This window comes from Neomonachus schauinslandi, chromosome 12 (assembly GCF_002201575.2).
Source record: "Neomonachus schauinslandi chromosome 12, ASM220157v2, whole genome shotgun sequence".
Lineage (NCBI taxonomy): Eukaryota > Metazoa > Chordata > Mammalia > Carnivora > Phocidae > Neomonachus > Neomonachus schauinslandi.
Window position 1 is genome coordinate 79,847,266 of NC_058414.1, and position 19,889 is coordinate 79,867,154.

Genomic DNA, 19,889 nt, shown 5'->3' on the forward strand with positions numbered 1-19,889 from the left:
AATACAAGTGATGAGAGTGGATATCCTTGTCTTATTCCTGACCTTAGGGAAAAGGTCTCAGTTTTTCCCCATTGAGTATGATGTGAATTTTTCATAAAAGGCCTTTATTATGTTGAGGTATGTTCCCTCTAAACCTACTTTGTTTAGGGTTTTAATCATGAATGGATGTTGTACTTTGTCAAATGTTTTTTCTGCATTTATTGAAATGATCATATGGTTTTTATCCTTTCTCTTATCGATGTCATGATGTTGATTGATTTGTAAATATTGAACTCCCTTGCATCCTGGGAATGAATCCCATTTGATTATAGTGAACGATTTTTTAAATATATTGTTGGATTCGGTTTGCTAGTGTTTTGTTGAGAATTTTTGCGTCTATGTTCATCAGAGATACTGGCCTGTAGTTCTTTTTTTGTGATGTCTTTATCTGGCTTTGGTATCAGAGTTATGCTGGCTCATAGAATGAATTTGGAAGTCTTCTTTCCTTTTTTTATTTTTGGAATAATTTGAGTGGAATAGATATTAACTCTTCTTGAAATGTTTGGTAGAATTCACCTCTGAAGCTGTCTGGTCCTAGACTTTTGTTAGTTGGGAGTTTTTAAATTACTGATTCAATTTCATTGCTGGTAATCTCCTTCCTGTTTGTTTTGGGAGGTTATGTCTTTTTAGGAATGTATCCATTTCTTCTAGGTTGTCCAATTTTTTGACATACAGTCTTTCATAATATTCTTTATAATTGTTTGTATTTATGTGGTGTCAGTTATTTCTTTTCTTTCATTTGTGGTTTCATTTTTTGGTGAGTATTGCTAGAGGTTTAAAGATTTTTTTGACTTTTTCAAAGAACCAACTTTTGGTTTCATTCATCCATTCTATTTTTTTAGTTTTGTTTATTTATGTTCTAATCTTTATTATTTCCTTCCTTCTACGGTTTTGTGTTTTGTTTGTTCTCCTTTTTCTAGCTCCTTTAGGTGTAAGGTTAGGCTTTTTATTTGATATTTTTCTTGCTTCGTGAGGTAGGCTTATATTGCTATATAATTCCCTCTTTGAACAGCTTTTGCTGCATCCCAAAGATTCTGGTCCATTGTGTTTTCATTTTATTTGTTTCCATGTAATTTTTGATTTCCTCTTTGATTTCTTGGTTGACCCATTCATTTTTTAGTATTATGTTACTTAACCTTCGTGTACTTGTGTTCTTTCCAGGTTTTTTTTCCTTATGGTTGATTTCTAGTTTCACATCATTGTGGTCAGAAAAGATGTATGGTATGACTTCCATCTTTTTTAATTTGTTGAGACTTATTTTGTGGCCCTAATAAGTGCTCTACTCTGGACAGTGTTCCATGTACACTTGAAAAGAATGTACATTATGCTCTTTCTGGAGGGAATGTTCTGAATATATCTTAAGTCCATCTGGTCCAGTGTAACATTTAAAGCCACTGTTTCCTTGTTGATTTTCTGTTTGGATGATCTGTCCCTTGATGTAAGTGGGGTATTAAAGTCCCTTGCTATTATTGTATGACTAGTGATTACTTTCTTTATGTTTGTTATTAACTGTTGTATGTATTTGGGTGCTCCCATGTTGGGTGCATAAATATTTACAATTGTTATATCTTCTTGTTTGATTGTGCCCTTTATTATTTATATAATGTCTTTCTTTGTCTTTTATTACAGTCTTTGTTTTAAAGTCTATTTTTTCCAATATAAGTATTGCTACCCTGGCTTTCTTTTGACATCCATTTGCATGATAAATGTTTCTCCATCCCTTCATTTTCAATTTCTCTCCAAGTGTCTTTAGGTCTGAAATGAGCTTCATGTATGTAGCATATAGATGGGTCTTGGTTTTTTTATCCACTCTGTCACCCTATGTCTTTTTTTTTTTTTTTAAGATCTATTTATTTATTGGAGAGAGAGAGTGGGTATGAATGTGAGCAGGGGGGAGGGGCAGAAGAAGAGGGAGAGAGAGAATCTCCAGGAGACTCCAGGCTGAGCAAGGAGCCAGACATGGGCCTTGATCCCACAACCCTGAGATCATGACCTGAGCCAAAATTGAGTTGGACACTCAACCGACTGAGCCACCCAGGCGCCCCACCCTATGTCTTTTGAAAGGAGTGTTTAGTACATTACATTCAAAGTAATTATTGATAGATATGTATTTATTGCCATTTTGTTACTTGTTTTGTAGTTGTTTTTGTAGTTTTTCTCTGATCATTTCTTGTCTTTTGTTTGTGGTTTATTGCCTTTCTTTAGTAATATATTTGCATTCCTTTCTCTTTATTCTTTGCATATCTATTACTGGTTTTTGATTGGTGGTTTTCATTAGGTTTGTATATAACATCTTCTGCATATAGCAGTCTATATCAAGTTGATGGTTACTTAAGTTTGAACCCATTCTTTACTCCTCTCCCCTCCCATTTTAGGTATATGGCGTCATATTTTATATTCTTTTATTTTGTGAATCCCTTGACTGATTTTTATAGATATATGTATTTTTACTGCTTTTGTGCTTCCAACTTTTCATATTCTTACTTGTGGTCTCTTCTTTTGACTCAAAGAGTCTTCTTTAATATTTCTTGTAAGGTTGGTTTAATAGTCATTAATTCCTTTGGTTTTTGATTGTCTGAGAACTTGTATCTTTCCTTCTATTCTGAATGATAGCTTTGCTGGATAGAGTGTTCTTGGATGCAGGTTCTTTTTCTTTCAGCATTTTGAATATATCATGCCACTCTCAACTGGCCTGCAAAATTTCTGCTAGAAATCAGGTGATGGCCTTATGGGGGTTTCCCTTGTATGTAAACATTTTCTTTCTCTTCCTGCTTTTAAAATTCTCACTTTATCACTATTTTTTTTGCCATTTTAATTACTATGTATCTTGGTGTGGACCTCCTTGGGATGAGTTTTTGGGGGGCTCTCTGCCTCCCAGATCTGGATATATGTTTCCTTCCTCAGATTAGGGAAGTTTACAGCTATTATTTCTTCAATAAACTTTCTGTCCTCTTTTGTCTCTCTTCTTCTTCTGGGATCCCTATAATGTGAATCTTATTTCGCTTGATGGAGTCAAGGGTAGACTTAGATGAGTTCCCTAAGTGTATTTTCACTTTGCATAATTTTTTTTTTCTCTTTTTTGCTCAGCTTGATTACTTTCCATTACTCTGTCTTCCAGGACATTAATTCATTCCTCTGCTTCTTCCTGCCTGCTCTTTATTCCATCAAGTGTATTTTAAATTTCATTTATTGTGTTCTTCATCTTTGATTGGTTCTTTTTTATCTCTCTGTTAAGAATCTCACTGATGTCCTCCACTCTTTTCTCAAGTCTTTTGTATATCTTTATGATCATTACTTTAAGTTCTATATTGGGCATTTTACTTACATCTGTTTCATTTAGGTTTCTTGCTCTGGTTTTGTCCTATTCGTTCATTTGGGACACATTCCTCTGTCTCCTAATTTTGTCTAACTCTCTGTGTCTGTTTCATGTATTTGGAAAGTCAGCTTCATCTCCTGTTCTTGAAGGTAATGGCTTTATGAAGAAGAGGTCCTGTAGTGCCCGGAAATGCCATGTTGCCTGTTCCCTAGGACCTGGTACTTCAAGGAAAGTCTCCTATGTGTGTTGTCTCTGACCTGCTGTTGAGTTCTGTCCACTTCCTCCTTCAATCCAGTTGTTTTCAGAGGCTCTCTTTGCCTGTTGTGGGCAGTGTTTGTTTGTCGGCCAGGTGGGGTGTATTTTAACAAGGTTTGCACTGGTCTACTTGTAAAATAAGACCTGCTGCTGCTGGAACTGAGGTCCCACAAAATGGAGGGGTCAGGAGACAAGGTGTTGGTGAGGTTTGTGCTCGTCATCTGGGGTGGGGCCCACAGCACCAGGACTGAGGCAAGTGTGCTGGAAAGACAGATCCATCAAAGGGCATTGGGGGCTTACTGTAAACAAGTAGTGAGTGTCAGGGCTTTGCTGGTTCCCATAGATGGCTGTGTGTTTATGCTGGGGGCAAGAGAGGGAAATGGTGCCTGCCAGCTCCTTTGTTTATGAAAGTCTTTCCCTGTGATCCCTGTCTCTCCAGCCATGCTCTGAGATGAATAAAAAAACTCTCTCCCTCCTGTCTGCACCTGGCATTTTTAAACTGCTACTTCCAAGCTGTGGCTCCATGGGCTGTTTGTTGTGCTGTGTCATTCAGGTCCATAATATTAAGTCCAGGAATAGTTATGATAGTTAAGATTGTTTAGCACCAGGTGACTTTATTTTTATAAACATGCTTAAAAATTGTGCCATATTTATAGAGTTCAGGAAAATTTGTTGTGTATAAGGTAGAACTTGTTAATCATAAATGACCATTTGTGAATGATAATATTATGGTTATAGTATATAAATAAAGAAGATACTTTCCACAGTGAGTTTTATAATACTTGGGGTGTCACAGGCACAATTGCTGAAAGTGACCCTGGATGCTCATTTTGTGTTGCCTGCATATTAGCTAGCTGTGACCAGGGATTCTCTTCAGCCAAGTTTATTTTCCCATAGAACTGGGGCTTCCTCCCCCCAACCAGGGGATAGGCCTTCAGATTTAAGATCTTCAGGTACTGAAACAGTAGTGTTTCTAGAACAATTTTATAAATTGATGGCCCCCAAATTCAGGAGTGTGTTTATTCCCTCCACGATAAAGCTGATTTCCCATGCTAGTCATATAAAAAAAAGGATGGAGATATCAGTGTTCAGGAGGCCCAGTGCTTCTGCATACCTTTCTGTGGAATGATAGGAGTATCAGGGGCTCCTAAAAAAAAAATCACTCGTTGACCTTGGCCCTTTGTAAGTTTTCTCAATAAAGTATATTCCTTAACCCATGTCATATAGTATGAAATTCATCTTGAATCCTATTGTACAGCAGATAAAGACCAAGAAGGGATATGATTTGCATAGCAAGACTCTTTATGTTTCAAAACTTAAATTACAGTTTCTATGTTGAGATGTAATTATGCACTGACTTTTATATAAAAAGAAATTAATGAGAAAAATGATAGTTCATTTTTAGCATGAGGGAAAATAAGGCAGTTAAGTGAAGACCAATATTTAAAAATAGCACCTTGTCATTTTATTCAGGGAAAAGAAACATAAAATTAAATATTATGACAACTATAGATTCACAAAATTCACAAAATTTTATAATATACTTCATTTTATTGAATAAAAGCATCAATATTTTATTTTCCAATATATAATTTATAATCATAGTTATTAAGAGTTGTGGAGCTTTATAAAATCCTCTTCAATGCTTCATGTAAATTATTCTAAAACTTTTAGATTAAGTCTATAATGCTGGCTACACATTCTACAAAATTAAATTCAGATTTAAAAGCACTCTACTCCAAATACCACCATACTATATGTAAATGACCAAGCATAATGTGTTTAACATGGTGACTGCATATTTGGTTTGCCGTCTATTGTCCTGTTGTCCAGCTAGTTTAGTATTTGTCCCAGATTTTTAATTTTTAAACCAAGTATTTATAAATAATTGTATTTATAAATAGCATGAGTGTGATAAAACTCAAAAGTATTTTATTTCCAGTTTCTATCATAGTCTCATAATCTACCTCAAAATTTTGGTTAAGAAGATGACACTCAAAACTGCAGAGGGTACATTTATGTATTTATGTATCTTTCTTTAAAGCATGACTTTTCATAAGAATCACATGTCTCTTCTATATTAATTGACCTGCTGACTGAATTCTAGTTTTCTTATATACTGTGAAAAATGAAGTGATAGATATTAATGTCTTGACTCTATTAGTACAAGAACTTTAAACATAAATTTTTCCAGTGTTTATTTTTTAATGTCACCAACTGCTTCTGTTATTCATTAATTGAGAAGAAATACATCCCTGGAAGTTTATTTTGTTAAAAGTGAAACAACAAATATGTTATTGGAATTTCAATTAAAATTCAACATGAAGGACACAACTATTTTAACCAATTTTGGTGGAGCAAAGCTTTATGATAAAAACAATATTCACACTAAATTAAGAAGCCTACAGAGAAGAAATGTACTTGGAATTGGTTTGGGATTACACACATAAATTGTAATTATAACCAAACAAGATTGATATTTCTACCAATGGAAATAGAAGCTTGAAGTTGTCAAATTTTATAATTTTTGCCCATATACATTTACAGTAAGTAAAAATTTTATGGGAAAACCAATGTTGAATTACACACAAAAGCTCAGCATAATAGTACATGTAGCCTTCACTTTTCATTTTCTATGTTACATTTCAGAAATGTTTGAGCTGTAAATATTTTGTGAGTACATCTAAGTGCACAAAAATACTACTTTTTATAAATATTTATACTGTTTTAACTGCTTTATGTTAAAAATAAAGGACGTCTTTAATCAAAAAAACGAATTGACAGAAAATATCTGTCAGATTATAAGACTTTAGCAAATTGTGATGGGTAGAAACCAAGTTTGCAAACAGAAAGACACTAAAATTTATGCCTATAAATGCAAGAACAGAATTAAACAATTGAGAGTTCAAGTTATTTATGATATTTAATTTAGAAATTCTATAATTGTGCTTTGGAATATCTCAAGCTGTGGAAATAATCTTTTGATAATTTTACTTTTAACTGTCTGTGCTCTCTTACTTTGTCTTCAATGTCTATCTTTAATCTTTTTAAGTTGATATTTATTGAAATATTTAAAATAATCTTAGGTAAGAACAGTTAATTTCATGAGTATTTTCTTGTAAAAATATTTATTAAAGAAACTCTGGTTGGAAGCAGAAAGACAGTAACTGAAAATATCCTGGATTTAGTAGACTTTATTTTGAGCTTGTAAGGCACTTAAGCATCTAGAATATTTTCATAATAAAAAAATAGAATCTTCAACAGAATTTGTTAACAATTTTAAATTTGTTGACTATGAAATACAATTTTGAGGAAAATTATAGCAGACTTCATAAAAATTTAAAACAATAAGACCATATTTAAAAAAAAAACACATTTTACAGAAAAGTCTATTGATAGGGGTTTAGAAACAGATACCACTAAGAAATGTATTAAACTATATAAATATATGCCAAGAGTAATTTATTATTTTTAGTGGTTCAGAAAACTAATGAGACTTCTTAAATTTTGCTTTAATATATATGGATTTTATGTTAAAACAAAATTTATACATTAAAACATATATACATACTTATTTTTAGAAATATTAATTTTAAAAACCATTTTTTTTAAAAATCATTTTTTATATAACAAGGTCTACCAACATAAAACAGTCAATGAAAATATTTTATGAAATTATAAAATTTTTAGTAACCCTATTTACTGTCAAAAATTTTCCAGTTTGGAAGAATAAACTAAATGATCACCCCATGTGTATATTCTTGCAATTCTTTACAATATCCTCAGACAAAACTTGGTCATTGCAGACTGTACCACTGTTCCTTGTATTCTATTCCCCACTGATTTCAATTTCTTTTTTATTGAGATATATTCTAGTTCTTTTACCACGTATGTGTGAGTGATAAACTTTTCCACTATTTGAAAGAAAATGTCTTTACATCATACATACCCTTGAATGATAATTGAACTGGGTATGAAATTCTTAGGTGGCATTTTTCTTAGCACTTTTAAGATAAGGTTCCATTGTCTTTGAGCCTCTATCATTGCTACTGAAAACTAATTGTTGTTCCTTTTATGTAACTCATCTTTTCCTTTTTTTTTTTAAAGATTTATTTGAGAGAGAGAGAGAGAGAGAGAGCACGTGAGCTAGAGGGAGGGGCAGAGGGAGAAGGAGAGGGAGAATCCTCAAGCAGAGTCTGCTGAGTGTGGAGCGCAACACGGGGCTTGATCCCAGGACCCTGAGATCATGACCTGGGTCAAAATCAAGAGTCAGCTACTTAACCAACTGTGCCAAGCAGATGCCTCACTCATCTTTTTCTTTATAATCGCTTTCAACCCTTTTTCATCAGATTTTGTGAGGAGCAACTTAACTTTTAACAAGATATCAATTTCTTCTTATTCAATGTATTTGGGAATAAGTGGTTGATTTCAATTTGATAATTCACATCTTTACTAAATTCTAGATGATCTCAGCCATTTATTTTTTCAAATATTGCCTCAGTGGCATTCCCTCTATTTTCTTCTATTGGCAGTCCTCTTAATGAATGTAGCCAACTCTACTGCCTGGCCAGTCCACACCATGCCAACTGTTTCCTTATACACTTTCACAGAAAAGATTAAAACTGCTAAATACTCACTTTACAAGTTTCTCTTGAACTAGGGCTTGCCAAACGGCTGTTTTAAGCAAAAAGATGTTAAGTGGGATTACACTGTTAGCATTTCTGGGGAAACTCTTTCATGATGAAAAGGGAGACCCAACAACTGTTCCTCCTTTCCCCTTCCTTCTTGTTGCCACAAACTGAAATGCAATGAGAAGAGGTTCAGTGGCCTTCATAGGGACCTACGTAAAAGGCTGACATAGAAGGAGATGGCATCTGTGACATACCTGAGGCACAAATCCATTCCTGATCAGCTGCCTCCTCCAAATTTCTAATTACATAATAAAACAAGCTCAATTTCTTAGAGTCTGTGGAAGGGATTTAGGTGGTGATGCTTTACTTGAGAGAAACATACCCAGGCTGAAGGTGAGGTGAGAGAAACTTGGAAACAAAGCAAAGAAAAATGCCAAGCAAGCTAATGCAATGCATTACTACCGAGTATTTGTTCACCAAGAGAAACAAAGAGATACAAGAAGTTCTCTGTAAGTGTATTCACTGGGCACGTAAAATATTTTAAAATGTTGAAAGGAAGAACTTCACATCAGAATAGTTCACTGGGGAGATAATAGAAGGCCTCAGGCTTCCTGTGAGATTACATGAGGGGAAACAGATGATGGGGATAACTGGTGGGGAATCTCCTGTACTTCCATGTCATGTCCAGTCCCTTGAAGGCCATTCATTAAGTTATATCTCATACTCTGTAGTACAGTGTTTCATCCAAGTCTAAAAGAGGAGAGGTGATCCTGAAAGGTGGTTGTGGACAAGAGAGGGAAGAAAGGAGATATTTTGGAGCATCTAAAAAAACAGAATTTCTATATTTAAAATTCCAATACTTACCCTGAGATTTCTCATGCATCTTCCTTTATTTTCTATCATAGGACTTACTACTACATAATAGCACAGTAATATATTATTTATGTACCTATTACCTTTCACCCTCTAATGGTTTATAAGCTCATGAAGACAAGGATTTTTGTCTATTTTGTTTTTGTTGTTAAGCTTCCATATCCAAGCACCAAGAACGATAATCTCTTGGTACACAATATATGAATTAATTGCAGCCATGATGCCTGGCCCTATTCCTTGGCTATTAATATGAAGATGAACCAGGTTCATTTTTTGGTGTTTTGGACAGCTTAGAGTCATCCCTATTGGACATTCCTTACATGGCAGGTGATAAAGAAGATTTGTCCTAGTATTCTAGTGGTTAAGAACACTAATTTTAGAGTCTTATTGCCTCGATTTAAATTCTGGCTCTTCTATTTATAGTTGTATCCTCCTCTGCCAAATGATACTATAAATAATATCTATTTCATATGGTCATTGTAAGGAAATATGAAATATCATATGTAAAGAATTTCCATGGTGTAATCCTCTGATGGTGTTCTTATGCTCAGGGTCTAGCCAGAAAAACAGAAAACATTCAAAATATTTAAAACAGAGGGAGTTTAATGTACATAACTTGTTACACAGGTGATAGAAAAGCTGAGAAAGTGAACAGAAAACTGTGGTGAGACAGTCCACTAATGAGCAATAGTAGGATATAGCTACTATCTCTAGACCTTAGGCCCAAATGGGTAAGGTAATGTTATGAGAACGCAGGGGCCAGAGTCATGCGACTGGAAGCTAGTGCCTTGAAGGAGATGCAGCCAATGCCTGGTGATCAGGATGGGATGATGTACAAGGGCAAGATAGACAACAAATAGTCTGCTTCCTCTCTTCTTTCACCTTTCCATCCTCCAATATGCAGAGCACAATTGTAAGCCAAATGACAAGGGATTTTCAAAAATACAATTTATGGAATCAGATCACCAATTTCGCAGAGCAAAAAAGAAGGGGGATGTGAGGGCAAACCGGACCAGGTTCTGTTCCATCTTATCTATCATTTTTAGAATCATCTTTGCTAATATTTCAGCCTTTTCCAGCTCTATTGTTTGATGTAATTCAAAGGATTTTTATTTCTTTAGAATTACCTACAAATTACTTTCTATGCTATTGCATTTGAGAGCAGAAATTATACTTATTATCTTAGTGTAACCCACATTACTAAGTGCCTTGTTCATGGAAAATAAGTATGCAAGTTATAAATGAGATTGATTTTATAAATCTGAATTAGGACTTTACAATCAAGCCTTGACCAGTTCACTTCTAATTTCATTTTACACTTCCCTGTTAGAATAAATCACAGTTTTTATGCAAAGTAAATGAGTGCCCCATTTTCATTACCAGCTCTCTATATTAATCATATGATCAAGGGTAATTGTCATGATAGAGTTTCTAACAATTTTTTTCTTTATGCTATCAGTTTTTATCAACGAATGATTCATTGTATCTAGACATTGCTCTTTGTGTGTTTCTCAAACCTAATTAGTTTTAGCATTAGTGAGTCATATTTTCTTCATTTTATTTGAAATAATATCTGTGAATCTAAATTCTGTCCATTTAACAAATAGTAAGCTTTAAGATTACTTCCTCTCAAAAGTTGTTTAATTCATTAAATTTCACCTTGCTTTTGTAAAAAGAATACCTTATTTTTTTAAAAGATACTTTGGAATGTTTTTCTAGAAAATTTCCTCAAACTAATGTATATTTAAATGCAATGCCATTTGTATATAGGATATCCCACTATAAATCCTCTACATTGCCAACTAAATAAAAGTCAGATCTAGAAAAAATACTTTTACTATCTTAATTGACTCTATTTCTAAAATTACTCTGCTTTTCAGAGTGAACACTCCTACATAGTCAAAAACTTTTTAAGATTATTCATCAACATAGTGTATGTTCCCTCTGGAATTTAGACACCCTTTATCTTACTCATTGCACAATGGAGTGTTTAGAACTGTGAAGATTTTTTTTTTTTTTGATGCACAAGATACAGAATTTAAAGGATAAAGAAGTAGGAATAAATAGCAGCCCCAATTTCTCATATTAAGTTGAATAGGATTGATATTTTGTTAGAATGACTACAACTCCTATTCATGCATTTATTATATGTGAATCTCTCTCTAGTTTGTGTCTTTCTACTGAGATATTTATAGAACCTGATATGTTTTGAACATTTCCCATATTAGTCCCATATTTCAAAAATTATTGGTAATTAGTGGTTTACAGTGCAATATATTTCATCATTCGTAGGGTAAAGAATCTGAAAATTGCCTAGTCCCAAAGCTAAGAGTGGGGATTGGGACTGTAGCTAGTAAAGCCATGGAGAAAGGAATCCAAGTTTAAAGCAAGGCAGAGTCATGGATATGAACCAGATTTAGAATTTTTTCTCCTCCTCCCACAAAAAGAAGTCAGTGAAAACAAAAAGGAGATAAAATCTAGAGAGCAAAGGAATATGTATAGTTTAAAATCAAGAACATGCTTAGGAGTCAGAAGAACAATGGCTATTACTGGAAGAGACTACAAGGGACTTTGTTGTAGGTTAATTTGTGACTTTTTAAAAACATTTTTAAGCATGGTTAAAATTCTCTTTCAAGGCATTTGTACATGAGCAGAAGTCTACAGAATGACATAGTACGTATCTACCTGAAATAATGAAAGCTTTGTTAAAATGTATGTATTTGGAATATGATGTTTTATGCAGATTCTGCCATTAAGAGGATCTGGATCTAGTTTATCCTGTTACTAGTTGAGGACACTTAATCTAAATGCTGCTTAAAAAATAATTTTTGCTCTTTTTGAATTTTACATTCTCAAGTGCTGTAGAAATAGAAAGTGCAATAGAAATATAATGTGAGTCACACATGTGAACAGCGTATTTAACTTGTCTACTAGGATCTGTTCAAATACTTGCCAATTTTTAAATTAAGTTGTTTGCTTTCTATTTTGTCATATAGCTATATTGCAAATATTTCTCCCTATTCTGTGACTTGCTGTTTCATTTTCTTAAGGTAGCCTTTAAATAGAAAAAAAAATCTTTTGGGGTGCCTGGGTGGCTCAGTCATTAAGCGTCTGCCTTCGGCTCAGGTAATGGTCCCAGGGTCCTGGGATCCAGCCCCGCATCGGGCTCCCTGCTCTGCAGGAAGCCTGCTTCTCCCTCTCCCTGCTTGTGTTCCCTCTCTCACTGTGTCTCTGTCAAATAAATAAAAAATCTTAAAAAAAAATTTAAAAAATCTTTTAAATTTGAATCAGCCCCATTTATAATTTTTAAAGACATTATTTTTTGAACTACCTCCCTAAATTTTATAAAATTTGCTATATTTTTCTCTGGAAGATTATGGTTGTTCATTTATATCTATGCTTTAATTTGTGTTATAATTTTTTGTATGGTGTAGGTAAGGGCAATATTCATTTGTTCCCAAATGGATATTAACATTTATGAGTGGGTTCACTTTTGAGTCTATTAATCTATAGATCTACATTTCACAAATATTAGCTTTATATTAAGCTTTAAAATCAGATATTGTTCTCCCACTACATACCACAGTTTGTTTACTCATTTATTGATGGACATATGGGTTGTTTCTACCTCTAGGCTATTGAGAATAATGCTGCTATAAACTTCTGTGTACAAGTTTCTGCAGGGACATGTTTTCATTTCTCCTGGACATATACCAGGAGTAGAATTGCTGGATTATATAATAACTCTAACATTTTTTAGACACTGTTTTCCAATGGTTTAATGATTTTACATTCCCACCAGTAATGTACTAGGGTTCTAATTTCTCCCTACCCTCACCAACACATGTTAATTTGTTTTTTGTTTTTGATTATAGTCATCCTAATGGATGGGAAGTGCTACCTCATTGTGGTTTTGATTCACATTTTCTTAGTGACAAAGGATGGCAAACATCCTTTCATGTGCTTGTTGGTCATTTATCTATCTTAACTGGGGAAATATCTATTCAAGTCCCTTGCCCATTTTTTAAATTGGGTTGTCTTTTTGTTGTTGACATCTAAGTGTTCTTTATATATTCTGAATACCAAACCCTGATCTATGATTTGAAAACATTTTCTTCCATTTCATTTGTTGCCTTTCTACTTCCTTAATAATGTCCTTTAAGGTACAAAATTTTTTGACAAAGCCCACCTTATGTATATAGGTTTTTTTGTTGCTTTTGCTTTTGGTGTTAAATCTAACAATATATTGACAAATATGAGGTCATGAAGAATTACCTCTGTGTGGGTTTGGGGTTGTTTTGTTTTGTTTTTTTGACTCTGTTTTTTTCTAAGACTTTTAGCTTTATATTTAAGTCACTGATCCACTTTGAGCTCATTGTTCTATATAAAGTAGGGGTCCAATTTCATTCTACATGCAGTTATCTAATTCTCTCTTTATTCCCCACCAAGTGGTCTTGACTCCTTTGTCAAAGAATAATTGGCCATGGGTTTTGGGGTTATTTCTGGGCTCTCAATTCTATTCCCTTAGTTTATATATTTATCCACAGGCCTATCTATCCATATGCTTGTGGACACGTTTTCATTTTCCTTGGGTAAACACCTAGGAGTGTAATTGCTGAGTTAAGTAATACATGTATTTTTAAAGAAACCTGTCTTTTCTTCACCATGGTCAGTATCCTGTAGCCAGGTTTATTGAACCTCTATGCAAAATTAGGATTTCTGTTGGTGAGAAAGAAATGAGTGGTTAGTCAATAAAATGTATCTGTCCCAGTGTATTTCACCAGATGCTGATAGTCTAAGTGATGAACTTTGAGCCATTCTGGAGAATTATTTTTCACTTGTTAGGGAGCAAAGAATTTCCTGTTCCCTTTAAGTTGCTTCTAGCTGTTCTAAGAATCAAATTGACATGAGAGGAGAAAATCAGATTTAATTTCATATAATCCACACAGACATGGAAATTCCAAAGAAGTCAGGCCAAATGAGGCATATATGTCACCCTAAACTAAGGAGGAGGTAGGGGTTTGGGACTTCAAAGGGAAGAAATGCAATTCACAGAACAATAAGAAGAAAAGCAGATGTTTGGTAATTAGATTCTTGCCCTGCCATATAGATGTTTCACTCAGATAAATTTTATCTCTGTTAATAACCATTATCCTGAGAAAGACCCCCAATTTGGATTCTCTATGTAGTTAAGGAAAGGGCAAAAGTTTCTCTTGAGCTTCCAGGGTCTCAATTGCCTTTGGCTCAAAATCATCTTCATGCCAAAGTGGCCCATCTTGGGGGTGACCTGTCTCCAGCCCCTATATTTTATTCCTCTGAAATTTCCCTGAAGCTTTTAGACAGTAAACCTTGAGTTGGCAGGTGGTTACATCTCACTGAATGAGTCCTTTAGTCCTGAAAATAGGTCATTTTAGTTAAACTGATCTTAGGAGGTGGTGATGCAGGTGTAATCTCAGTTAGGCCTGTGGTTCAAGTAATCAGTCATTAAATAGGCATTTCTACAGAAACAAAAGAAAAAAACAATGGTTAATGATTGGGGCAAATTATAAACCAGTTTTTGAGTTCTGAGAGTAGTCAAGATTTCTAGATGTCAATCTTGAAGATTATTCAGATAGAGTGAGTATAGGCCATGGCAATCTGACAGATCTTCCTGGTTTGTAGTTCAAATGTTGATGTTCCGTGGGTCACTCAAAAAGAAAAGGCATGAAAATTATACATGAGTTATTATGGCTATTTCTCAGACATTTACATCAAGTTGTTTATATTCAGTTTGCAGGGGCTTCAGGAAAAATGGTGGTTTTAGTTTTCAAATGATTCCAAGTAGGAAAGATGGGAGAGAAATAAATACTAGTTTGGAGAGTGTAGCCACACATTGGAGAACATGAGAAGAAATCAGGATCTAATTCAGTTTATAATGACAGTATTAAAATCTAATACCTAGCAATTTTGGGGTGGAGTCTTTTGGATTTTCCACATAAAGTATCGTGTCATCTGTGAAGTGTAAGAATTTGACAACTTCTTTGCCAATTTGAATGCCTTTTATGACTTTTTGTTGTCTGATGGCTGAGGCTAGGACTTCTAGTACTATGTTGAACAACAGTGAAGAGAGTGGGCATCCCTGTCGTGTTCCTGACCTTAGGGGAAAAGTTCTCAGTTTTTCCCCATTGAGAATGATATTCGCTGTGGGTTTTTCATATATGGCTTTTATGATATTGAGGTATGTTCCCTCTATCCCTACATTGTGGAGAGTTTTGAGAAAAGATGTTGTATTTTGTCAAATGCTTTTTATGCATTAATTGAGGATCATATGTGTCTTGTCCTTTTATTAATGTGATGTATCATGGTTGACTGATTTACAAATGATGAGCCACCCTTGCAGCCCAGGAATAAATCCCACTTGGTCATGGTAAATAATCCTTTTAATGTACTGTTGGATCCTATTGGCTAGTGTATCTTGGTGAGAATTTTGGCATCCATGTTCATCAGGGATATTGGTCTGCAATTCTCCTTTTTGGTGGGGGTCTTCGTCTGGTTTTGGGATCAAGGTAATGCTGGCCTCATAGAAATGGAAGGAAACCTTCCAAACTCTATTTTTTGAAACAGCTTCAGGAGAATAGGTATTAATTCTTGTTTAAATGTTTGGTAGAATTCCCCTGGGAAGCCATCTGGCCCTGGAATCTTGTGTGTTGGGAGATTTTTGATTACTGCTTCACTTTCCTTGCTGATTATGGGTATGTTCAGGTTTTCTATTTCTTCCAGATTGCCTAATTTATTGGCATATAGTTGCTCATAATATGTTCTTATAATTGTATTTCCTTAGTGTTGGTTATGATCTCTCCTCTTTCATTCATGATTTTATTAATTTGGGTCTTTTTTCTTTTTGATAAGTCTGGTTAGGGATTTATTGATCTTATTAATTCTTTCAAAGAACAAGCTCCTACTTTCATTGCTCTGTTCTATTCCCTTGGTTTCTATTTCATTGATTTCTGCTCTAATCTTTATTGATTCTCATCTCCTACTTGGTTTAGGCTTTATTTGCTGTTCTTTCTCCAGCTCCTTTAGGTGTATGGTTAGGTTGTGTATTTGAGACATTTCTTGTTTCAATTCTTGTTTCTTGAGAAAGACTTGTATTGTAATGTACTTCCTTCTTAGGACTGCCTTTACTGCATCCCAAAGGTTTTGAACAGTTGGATGAAAGACCTAAATGTGAGACAGGAATCCATCAAAATCCTGAGATTTTGGAGATACAAAGGAGATACAAAGGAGAACATAGGCAGCAACCTCTTCGATCTCACCCACAGCAAATTCTTGCTAGACACATCACTAACAGCAAGGGAAACAAAAGCCAAAATGAACTATTGGGACCTCATCAAGATAAAAAGCTTCGGCACAGCAAAGGAAACAGTCAACAAAACTAAAAGACAACCCACAGAATGGGAGAAGATATTTGCAAATGACATATCAGATAAAGGGCTAGTATCCAAGATCTATAAAGAACTTATCAAACTCAACAGCCAAAAAAAAAAAAAAAAAAACCAAATAATTGTCACAAAATGGGCAGGAAACATGAACAGACATTTCTCCAAAGAAGATATCCAAATGGCCAACAGACACATGAAAAAATGCTCAACATCAGGGAAATCAAAACTACAATGATGGGCATTAAGGATGGCATGTGATATGAGCACTGGATGTTATATGCAACTAATGAATTACTGAACTCTCCATCTGAAACTAATGATGTACTATATGTTGGCTAATGGAATTTAAATAAAATCTAATATCTACAGAGGTGTAATATTGAAACACTTTTTTTGTCTATAATCACTCATTTTTACCAAAGAGAGCCAAGTTAACATCAGTTTGCTTCAAAATAAGTATAGTTTCAAAACAAACAAACAAAAAAAACCCCATGGCCTAATTATTTACAAAAGTGCAGCAAGAATAGCAGCTGACCATAGAGGCTCTTTACTGGAAGTTTTTTATAAGGATCTCTAGATTGAACTTTTAACTTCCTGAGGCCATAAGCCAAGCCAAATACTTGCCATCAGACTTCACCTGCAAAATCCATAGATCTGACTGAATCTGTCTTTTCAGGTTTTCCAAACATCCTGAGTTTTCTGCACCTGCCATGAAATGACCTTCTTTATTAACTTGGCCAGGCTGCTGTGTAGCAAGATACCAGGCTGGTATTTCTTCAGGGGCTTCAAAAAATCAGCCTTAGTTCCTTAAAGCTATTTGGTCATATCTAAGTCTATGCCTGTCTCTCTCAAATATGACATTCCAGGAAAAGCCTTGGAAATATAACAAACGTTTCCAAGTATGTCTTGTCATAAGTAGAACAAATTCTTACTGAACTTATAATATTTAGCAATATATTTATTTATGTAAGAATACTGAGAGGTTTTTTTTAGAGTTTTTATTTATTTGTGAGAGAGAGAGCAAGAGCACAGGCAGAGGAAGAAGCTGAGCAAGGAGTCCAATGTGGGACTTGATCCCAGGACCCTGGGATGATGACCAGGCAGAAGCTTAACTGACTGAGCCACCCAGGCATCCCCTCACTGAGAGTTTTTGAATTCTGGGGAGTTCAGGTAGGGAGTGAAGATAAATATTTCAATTTGTCCACAAAGATACGTATTATCAAACTGCTGTTCAGTCAGTTTAAGAGAAAAAGTTTTCTTAAATCTGTAAAAACAAAGCATTTAAAAAAGCAGCAATGTTTCAAATGAAAAGCTATAAATGTTATAATCACCCTTCTCAGTTCATTGAGTCTCATGTTATCCTTATTCTGTTTGAACCCAGTTTTTTTGTTAGTTCCAGAAATGTTTACCTACTTTAGTTTCATGATCTTAAAGAAGTTATCAGAAACCTGTGTTTAGAGTTCTTTCCACAAGTCTCACTGAAGATGAAGCCCAGTTGCAGGACACTTTTATAAAAGAATCTGAATAGAAGTTTAATTGTCTGTAAATAAGACTTAAAAAATGGCCATGGTTAAAGATCTGCTTAGAGTACATTACAATGAAATTGAGAAGGAAATTTGGTATTTCTGTGACCAACAACACTGCAAGAAAACATACCAGGACGTCAGATTTCTAGGAGTTTCATACAATTTTTAGAACACTTATTTTAATAATATATCTACATAGATATAATCCAAGAGAGCTTTATATCACTTTTTAAACAATGCTTCCTATGTAATTTAGCATACTAAATAAGCCTAATTAAATTTTTCATAAAAATATTTTCAGTTGGATTGTGGATAAAACACTACACTTTAGAATTTGAGTTTGGGAAGTATGTAAAGAATATATCAAAGGGTTTGAACCTTTTGATTAAATATTTCATAGTGATTTATGATTCTATTTAATTATCCATTTAACCAACGTGACAATAAAAGATATCAAAGGCGATTATAGAAGGTTACCTTCTTGTGAGCAAAATTTAGTTTTATTGAAGAATAACATACAGTGTTAATTTCAGTGGTGCAATATGACTCAACAATTATATATATTCATATATGAATGAGTCATATGCTGTTTGTCTTTCTCTGACTTATTTCACTTAACATTATATCCTCTAGGTCCATCCATGTTGTTGCAAATGGCAAATTCTCAATCTTTTTTATGGCTGAGTAATATTTCATTTTATATCTATGTCTATCTCTCTATATATATCATATATATATGTAGATATATATAGATACATATCTCACATTTTCTTTATCCATTCTTTTATGGACAGACACTTCCTTAATCTGGAGAAGGAAACAGACATCCAGATTTCAAGATAGATAACAAAACTATAGTAATCAAAACAGTACTGTACTTACACAAAAACAGACTCATAGATCATTGGAAAAGGATACAGAGCCCAGAAATACACACACAATTATATGGTCAATTTATGTATATTCTTGCCTCCTTTGTCGATGGGGAAAAGATAGTCTCTTCAACAGCTACATAGAAAAGAATGAAACTGGACCACTTTCTTATACCATAAAAAAAATAAACTCAAAATGGATTAAGGACCTGAAACCATAAAACTCTTAGAAGAAAACACAGACAGTAATTTCTTTGAGCACTGACCACAGAAACATTTTTATAGATATGTCTCCTCAGGCAAGGAAATAAAAGCAAAATTAAACTATTGGGACTACACTAAAATGAAAAAAATTTTTTTCTTTCAACTAACATCCTTTTTGTTTCAAGTTTTTATTTAAATCCTAATTAGTTTGCATATAGTATAATATTGGTTTCAGGAGTAGAATTTAGTGAATCAACACTTAATGTAACACCCAGTGCTCACAAGTGCCCTCTTTAATACCCATCACCTATTTAGCCCATCCCCCCCACCCACCTCCCCTCCATAAACCTTCAGTTTGTTCTCTATTGTTAATAGTCTCTTATGGTTTGCCTCCTCTCTATTTTTTCTTTTTCTTCTTTCTCTCCCTATGTTCATCTGTTTTGTTTCTTAAGTTCCACATATGAGTGAAATCATATGGTATTTGTCTTTCTCTGACTTATTTCACTTAGCTTAATACACTCTAGCTCCATCCATGTTGTTGCAAATGGCAAGATTTCATTCTTTTCTATGGCTGAGTAATATTCCATTATATAGCTATATTATATATATACACATATATATATCTCCACATCTTCTTTATCCACTCATCAGTTGATAGACATTTGGGCTCTTTCCATAATTTGGCTATTGTTGATAATGCTGCTATAAACATCAGGGTGCATGTGCCCCTTCGAATCAGTATTTTTGTATCC